The sequence below is a fragment of the Chionomys nivalis genome, chromosome X (assembly GCF_950005125.1).
Source record: "Chionomys nivalis chromosome X, mChiNiv1.1, whole genome shotgun sequence".
Taxonomy (NCBI): domain Eukaryota; kingdom Metazoa; phylum Chordata; class Mammalia; order Rodentia; family Cricetidae; genus Chionomys; species Chionomys nivalis.
This window is the reverse complement of record NC_080112.1, coordinates 88,193,533-88,201,118: the sequence shown is the minus strand read 5'-3', so window position 1 is coordinate 88,201,118 and position 7,586 is coordinate 88,193,533. Positions and strand designations below refer to the sequence as shown.

Below are 7,586 nucleotides of genomic sequence, written 5' to 3'. Positions count from 1 at the left end.
CAATAAGAGGCTGGAACTAATGGGCCAGGCAGTGTTAAAAAGAATACAGTTTCCGTGTAATTATTTCGGAGCATAAGCTAGCCATGCAGGCATCCGGGTGCCGGGATGCAGCCCCGCCGCTCTTATCACAACAGAGGAAATTTCTGTGTGTTTGTCAGTTTCTAGCTAAATGAGAGGAGACATTAGAGGTTACACACAGCAAAGAATACACACAGCAGAAATAATCATCAGCGATGTTAAAAATAAAAACAAACAAATACTTGGGCTGGGCAACCATATAACTTCTGGTGCTGACACATTAATTAATATTACTGAAAATGTCCAGTTTGGGTCTAAGAATACAGGAGATATGCAAAGAAGTGACAACAAAAGATGTATAGCTCATACACAAGAAAAAAGAAATTACGGAAACTATTTCTAAAGAAGTTAAATGTTAAACATACTCAATAAAATTTTTACAATAATCTACTTCAAATGTGGTCAAAGAATTCAAGGAATTAGATATAAATTATCTTAAAGAAATTAAGAGTATAAGATCCTTCAGAAATCAGGCAATAAGAAAATTCAGTACTCTAAATGAAAAAGCTACAAGAGTTAGCACAACAACAGATGTGAGCTAACAAAGAATAAACAAAAATGTAAAACAACACGGGAAGACAAATATTTCTGATTTCAAAACTTGCTATAAACCCATGCAGACTAACACAATGTACTACTAGTACAGCTTACTATTCCATGCGATGTGGCTGCCAAAACAGAAGTAGATCTCACATTTATCATCTGATGATTTTCCACAAAAAATTCAAGACAATCCAATGGGAGAAAGAATAGTCTTATCAACAAAGGATGCTGTGAAAATTGTTTCAATGGGAAAAGAATAAACTTCTACGTTCATACACAAAAAACCAGGTCAAAATCAGTTAATGATCTCACACCAGAGCCAAAACTAAAGTTTCTTAAAAGAAAATATTAAAATCGAACTCTGTGACCTTAAAAATGACATAAAATTCTCAAGTAATACAAAACTAATTATGAATTGATTTTATCATGTTGAAGATGTCTCTCTTCCAAAAGGCATTATCAAGGAAATGAAATGAAAACTCATAGAGAAAGAAAACTTTTATTAATACTGTGTATTTTGTTTGAACTTCTATTTTCAGTGCCATTGGATACATAATTAGGTGTATATATTGGAATATGTAAACCAAACTTATGGTCCTATAGCAAAATGAATATTCCCTTAATTTAAAAATGGGCAAAGAAGATCTGGAATAGTCTAAAAAGAACCTGAGGAAATGTGCAGCATTAGTAGGCATTAGAAAATGCAAATTAACTTACAGGCCCATAGTATCCTTTTCCACAATGCAGGAAATTTCAGACAGGTCTGCCTATATTGCCAGTTTGCCAATCACTTTCTTCTGTATCCTGCAGAATGTCTAGCAGACTCTTCATGAAGCATGAACCCCGAAGGATCATCTCACCTTTAGGCTAGATCAGCAGTCATTTCTCTTCATGTCCTTCATGTTCAGGCAAGAGCAGTTTCTTGCCCAAATGGCTAACTAACTCCATAAGAAGCCTCTTCGATGTCCATCTTCCTCTTGAAGTAGCTTGTGCTGCCAGGAGCAGATATGTCTCACTGTCATGAACAGTCTTAAGTCCTTAAACATTTTAAATGCCATATTCTGAAGGTCTCTGAAAGATGTGAACAATATCTATCTAACTGAAATATATCTCTATAAATCTAGAAAATCTAACTAATGTGACTACAATTTTGACTATATGAAGATGGATGCTCCAATGGTACAGAAAAACTTTGGGTGACTGTCCAGGCTAGTTGTCTCTGTCAATTCTAGAATTTTGGAAGTTGCTTGCAATGTACTTCCTGTTTACTTAGGTAATATCATATATTTCTGGAGTCTTTGATGGAGTTGAAGAATTTATAGTTATAGTTTTCCTTAGTTATGATAAAACATAAAATAAATATAAACATCGTAACTGTAATTCTTGCTTGATAACTGTTTTGTTATATGTAATTTTACTATATTAAAGTTAAAACCTTCCTTCTTATTTAAACAGAAAAGGAAAGGTGATGTGGGAGTCCCCTCTGTGTGCTGTGATTACCATTAATGAATAAAGAAACTGCAGTGGCCTGTTGATAGGGCAGAACTTAGGTAGGCAGGGAAAACTAAACAGAATTCTGGGAGGAAGAAGGCAGAGTCAGATAGATGCCATGGAACTGCCAGAGTCAGACATGCGAAACTTTGCCAGTAAGCCACTAACACGTGGTGATATACAGATTAATAAAAATGGGTTAGATTAATATAAGAGCCAATAAGAAGCTAGACCTAATGGACCAAGCCGTGTTATAATTAACAATAAAAAAGAAAATGCAAATTAAAACACAAATTATTTCATATTAACTAAGGCTATCTCCATTCATACAATAACATGTAACAATTTCTAGTAAGGATTTGAGAGAGTTAAAGCTTTGGGGAAATTTCATATATGAGCATTAAATTCACATCATTTTTCACCATGCTCCTTCTCCTTTCCCCAATTCTATACACATTATCACTGATAATATAAAAGAATTCAATGGTTTCTCAGAAAAAAATAGTTAACACATGACTTAATAATTGTAGTCTTATGTGCATTGCAAACAAACATTCAAGTGAAAGCTTGTTTATAGAAATCATAGTTATTTCTAATAAACAATGACTGAAGATGACTCAAATATAATTGATGAGAAGATGAAGACAACTTAGAAAAATAATAGAATATTAATTACTTTAAAAAGAATGAAGTTCTGATTCATACCACAACTCAGATGAATCTTGAAATTTTTATTGTAAATGAAAGATTTCAGGCCCAAAAGACCACGTTGTATGATGTAAAATGTCTATAATAGAAAAATCACAGGAATAGAGTGTAGATTAATAGGTGTATGGGGCAGAAGGAAAAGAAATGGCTGCTAATTTATAAAAGTTTACTTTTGGTTATAAAATGTTATATTGCAATTGTTTACTATTGAGGACATGTGCCAAAGGCTATTGAAAGATCCACTTTAAATCAGTGATCTTTATCTGTGCTATTTTAGTAAATGTTTGAGACTTTTTACTTCATGTTCTTAAGTAATTTGCCATAATATGTGTCTGTACATCACATATATGCAGTATCCATCAAATCCAGAAGAAGTCACTGGATCCCCTGGCACTGGACCTAAAAATGGCTGTGAATTACCAGGTTGGTACTGGGAAATGAACCCCAGTTCTTTGTAAAAGCAATCAGTGCCCTTAACCTCTGATCATCTCTCCAGCTCTTTATGAAAACATCATTGGTATAATTTCAATGTTTAATGATATTTAAAGTTAGTTGTAAAATAAAGAAACTTTAAAAGTCATACAATAAATCATCTTATACCAGTAAGATTGATGACTGAGTTGTTAATTACAGTATATACAAAACTATAACTTGCCAAAATGATTAAATATGATACAGAAACACTGGAGAGTTTTATAATTATCAAAAATTTGGAAACACTATTTTAAATTCTTTTTATAAGGTAAACACTGGACTTAGATTACCTTTGATGTCTAATGTCCCAATAACCAGGGAAAGATTACTGAAGTGAATGTGATATTTACAGAGACCAAAAAAAACAAATAATTTATTTTTGTCCTTAAAATAAGACAACTTGACTGAGATACTTTATAGACAAATATCATGAATGACTACAGATTTAAGTAGCAAATAGCAGGTTTGAGAGACAGCTTAGTGCCTAAGATAGCTAGTTGCTCTTCCAGAGGACCAGACTTTAAATTCTAGCACCCACATGGAAGTTTACAGTCACAAGTATCTCCAGTCCCAGGGATCTAACCCTCTCTTCTGGCCGCCAAGGGCACAAGACACCCACTTAATGCACAGAAACAAAAGCAGACAAAACACCTCTTCACATAATACAAATAAAAACATAAAACTTGGGCAAACGAGATCTTCAGAGAGTTTGAGCAAGAAGTGGAGGATTTTACTGGTGCACTGGCCAAGGTCCAAGTATTTGGAAAGTGGCACAGCGTTCCCAGGGAGCAGGCAACCTACGAAGACGCTGAACTGACATACATCTTCTCTGGTCTTACACTGACACAAAAGCCCTGGATTCCAGTTCTAGAGCGTGTTTGAGATCGGATCTTCGGGGTGACAGGGCAGACTTTCAACTTTGTGATCATTAACAGGTATAAAGATGGTTACGACCACATCAGGGAACACAGAGATGATGAAAGAGAACTGACTCCTGGGAGTCCCATCACATCGGTCTCCTTTGGGGCCTGCAGAGACTTCCTCTTCCGGCACAAAGACTCTGGAGGGAAGAGACCCCGGCAGGCAGTGGAAGTAGTCAAGCTGCAGCTGGCCCATGGAAACCTACTGATGATGAACCACCCCACCAGTACCCACTGGTACCACAGTGTCCCCATCCGCAAGAAGGTCTTGGCTCCTCGGGTCAACTTGACTTTTCGGAAAATTTTACCTACTAAGAAATAAAACATTATCTATTTATAAAAAAACAACAAAAAACCATAAAACTTGAGAAAAAGCAAACAGAAACCAGTGACACATAAAAATAAAAATACTATAAAAATACTAGAGTAAGATTTATCTTAGCAAAGCAAACCTGGGTTAATATGAGCAAACCCACAAATGCAGTTTATGTTTTCAATACCTTAAGAACAAAACACAAATAAAAGTCATTTCATCAAATATGTTTAATTTAAAATCTTACTGAGGAGACAGGATGCTTATGAGACCTCAACTGTGCATAAAGAACTATATGCAATTAAAGAATGCTGAAATAAAGAGAAATAGTCTTCCCCAGGGAAGAGCATGCCAATTGTCTATTCAATACCAAATAGCCAGACCTGAAAACATAAACATTATTAACATTATGCAGACTTAGCAGGCTGTATTTAGAAATATATATGTATACAGATATACCTGTAACAACAATTAATATAAAATAGGCCATGAATCTGGGTAAGAACAAGGAGGAATACATGGCAAATTTGTAAGAAGAAAGGGAAGGTAAAATGATGTAATTATATATCAAAAAATGTAAGAAAATCACTTTTAAAATCTTGCCAAATGAAAGAATTTTGCTAACCTAATAAAATTATCTAGCAAACCCTATAAGAAATATCATTCTATGTATTTTAAACCTTAAAATGTTTCCTTTAAAATGAGGAAGAGAGAAGAGATACTACTTCTGCTACTTTCATTCAAAGATACAGTGAGCAAGTCATAGAAATAAAGTCATCAGGTCAAAAAGGAAAAAAAAAGAAAGAGAAGAAGAATGATGCTGCTAGTTCTTTTAGTAACACAGTTTGCTGGTTTGCTGTTGAGAAAGACCTATGCTTTTCTTCCAGAGTGTAGCAATTTCCCAGTAACCTCACACTTGGGTGGAATCTTGAAGTCAAGTTTCAGTAAGAAAATGTGAGTGTAAGTGATTTCTGCCATTTTAGTCACAGTAGTTAAATGGATGTGCTCGCACACTCATTCATGTGGAAGCCAAACCTTAGGACATGCTTGGACTTTAAGAAAAAAAGCACCCTGTGTCCTGAGATCACCAGCTCAAAAGGTAGTCCCTCTGAAAATGTACATTGCACTTTCCGTTTAATGACAAACTACTATTGACTTCAGAAACTCAGATTTATTTGGTATTTCTGACAGAAAACTAGCTCTTAATTAATATGCTTATAAAAGATGAAATTACAAACAAAGAAAATGCAAAGAAGAGACCACAGAAATGGTTCAGTGTTTAAGATCACTTATTTACTCTTGCAGAGGATCAAATTTCACTTCTCAGAACCTATACAGAGGCTTCCAACATTCTGTAACTCCAGTTACAGATCCGACATCTCTTCTAATCTCTGCGGGCACGACATGCATTTAAGTGTGCAGCACAGGCAGACAAGTATGTACCTTATGATCAAGCTATACAGTTCTTTGGCATACGAGCATAGGACATGATATCCTACTCCAGATACTTGTTCAGTCCTGTTCATTGATAATCTATTCACATTACTTAGAACAAGGAAATAACCTAAATAGCTTTCAATTGATGAATGGGTAATGACAATGTGGTACATCTACATTATGAAATATTAGTCATATGTAAAAAATTAAATCTGGAGAGAAAATGATAGAACCAGAAAATATTATATTAAGTAAGTTAACCCAGACACAGAAAGTTGACTAGCCCCTGCTCTCATTCTTCTGTGATTCCTAGCTCTAAAATTTCAGATGTGACTATAAAACCTGTAGCAAATTTAGAAACTAGGAAAGTTAAGTGATACCATAGAGGGGAGAAGCATGGGGAGGAGCACTACAGTGAAAATAACAGTATACAAACGATATGATGGGAAATGAGGAAATCAGGGAGGCCTTCACTGGAATGGAAAGAGGGTACTCAATAGAAATAAGGATGAAGGAGAAGAGGGAAAAATAACAGCAAGGATGCTTGAAAAAAGCCATAATGTGCTGGCTAGTTATATGTCAAATTTATACAATCTAGCATCATCAGAGAAGGGGGATCCTCAACTGGGAAAATACCTCCATAAGATTGTACTGTAGGCAAGCCTATAGGACATTTTCTTAATTAATGATTAATGGGAAAGGACCCAGTAAATTTTGGGATGTGCCATCCCTGGACTGGTGGTCCCAAGTTCTATAAAAATGTAGACTGAGCAGGCCATGGGAAGAAAGCCATTAAGCAGCACACCTCCATGGCCAGTACAACAGCTCTTGCCTCCAGTTTCCTGCCCTGTTTGAGTTCCTGTTATGACTTCCTTTGATGATGAACAGTGATAAGGAAGTATAAGCCAAATAAACCCTTTCCTTCTCAACTTGTTTCTTGGTCATAGTGTTTCATCACAGCAAAAGAAACCCTAACTAAGACAATGATTATTTACCTAAAATTGTGTGTGTGTATACTTCTGTAGTTTAAATGAAAATTTCTCCAAACAGATTGTCAATATTTCTCTCATCATAGATTGTCTAGCAAAATCCCAAGTACCAAGGATGAAACACTCCCTTTTGAGTTCTTGGTAAGGGGAGTCCAAGAGAATTCCAAAACAATATGGGATATTGACATTGACGTTGGTTGTCTCACAGAAGTTGAAGGCAAGTCCCTCTTGTTGAAAACACTATGTTCTGTGCTCAACTATGTTTATAGCAGCATTGTTTGTCATAGCCAGAACCTCAAAACAACCTAAATGCCCCTCCACTGAAGAATGGATAAGGAAAGTGTGGTACATTTACACAATGGAATACTACACAGCAGAAAAAATAACATCTTAAACTTTGCAGGCAAATGGATGGAGCTAGAAAACATCATTTTGAGTGAGGTAACCCAGACACAGAAAGACAATTATCACACGTACTCACTCATAAGTGGTTTAAAAACATAAAGTAAATAAAACCAGCCCACAAATCGCAATCACAGAGAATTTAGACAACAATGAGGACCCTAAGAGAGACATACATGAAACTCATCTACATGGGATTTAGAAAACAAGGTCTCCTGAGTAAATTGGGAG

The 7,586-nt window shown here is 35.5% G+C and overlaps 1 pseudogene; it reads left to right on the top strand.

The window, feature by feature from the left end:
* The first annotated feature begins 3,978 nt into the window (after positions 1-3,978).
* LOC130868516 (DNA oxidative demethylase ALKBH2-like) lies at positions 3,979-4,536 on the top strand (annotated as a pseudogene).
* The last annotated feature ends 3,050 nt before the right edge of the window (positions 4,537-7,586 follow it).